The sequence below is a fragment of the Olea europaea genome, unplaced genomic scaffold (genome assembly GCF_002742605.1).
Source record: "Olea europaea var. sylvestris unplaced genomic scaffold, O_europaea_v1 scaffold34016, whole genome shotgun sequence".
NCBI classification, from domain to species: domain Eukaryota; kingdom Viridiplantae; phylum Streptophyta; class Magnoliopsida; order Lamiales; family Oleaceae; genus Olea; species Olea europaea.
The window spans coordinates 1-1,228 of NW_019253041.1; the positions used below are offsets into that span (position 1 = coordinate 1).

Here is a 1,228-nt window from a genome sequence, read left to right on the forward strand (position 1 = left end):
CTGGAAAAGAAATCGCTTGGAACCCATTGATGAGTGTAGCAGTATAACTAAGATATAAAAGAAGTCAACATCAAACCAACAACAGAACTGAAATTCTCAAAGACATTGTACTTACTTGCATTAGTTTCATCGTAACTAAGATAGGACCATTTTACTTGCCAAGAATGCTGTCAATCGCCAAAAAATAAATAGCATATTCGGTACAAATTCCTTTCTTTCTATTCTTTAATACAGTGCAGTGCAGTCCACTTTAGCAACCATGTCAAGACTGCTATAATTAGGCGTCGATTCCACTGATCAATGGATTAGGTCTGCATATGTCCCGTCTACAAAGTGGGCATACCCTGAAATATAACAATTAACTGAACATACCTTTTCCTTCATTCTCATGGAAAATTACGTGGACACCCTCTTGACATCAGTAATGTAAAAACTAAGCTTTATTTTGGAAAATGAGCTGAGAAAGGTACCTGTGAATTTCCTTGAGCCATTTATCAATACATGTTCTATGAAATTCATGGTGGCAAGGCAGTGTCCGCACAGTATCTCCTTCCTCGTACTCAACAAGGCATATGTAACATCTGTTAAAAAAAACAAAGGATGAGGTGAACAAATATGAATAAGATTATAAAACCGAGGTCATGATATCAAACTCTTAGATGCAAGACTATGATAAAACAACTTACTACTACAGTATCAAATACACCAGTAAGATTATTTTGCTGATCAAATATTGACAATAAAGACGAATAATATTAATGACTTTTTTTACCAATCCCTAAATCCTTGACCTTGGTTGTGGAAATAACAATCCTTAACCAACCAAGACAAGGTGTCTTGGCATAACATTAATGGTTTATATGCTCATAGGTAAGATGCCAAAAGAAAATAAATTTTCAAAGGTGAAATGAAAGTGAATCTTGTTATTGAGATGAAAAAGGTACAGCACCAATATCAAGCGTTATAGCAAAAACAGAAGGCAAATCTAAACATATATATTTTTTCACTTACTGTGCATCTTCTTCACTTAGATGCTTTTTCGATTTATTGAATAGCTTCAAAGGCAGGGATTCCACAACTTCAATTGGTGCAGGAACAGATCCAATGGAAGACACAGAAGGCCGAGACGATAAGACAACAGATTGCTGGTGAATTTCATCCAGAACCTATAAAATGAATACAAAAGATTAATCTTATGATAGCAATATAAAAATTAGGGACTGAATGG

At 34.8% G+C, this 1,228-nt stretch overlaps 1 long non-coding RNA gene across 1 annotated transcript; it reads right to left on the reverse strand.

Annotated features, from left to right (window-relative positions):
• Positions 1-55: 55 nt before the first annotated feature.
• Positions 56-1,194, reverse strand: LOC111386060. The gene is made up of 3 exons (XR_002701147.1): positions 1,012-1,194; positions 471-581; positions 56-344 (listed from the first exon to the last, which is right to left on the reverse strand). It is a non-coding gene; the product is annotated as an uncharacterized LOC111386060 (long non-coding RNA).
• Between the last annotated feature and the right edge of the window lie 34 nt (positions 1,195-1,228).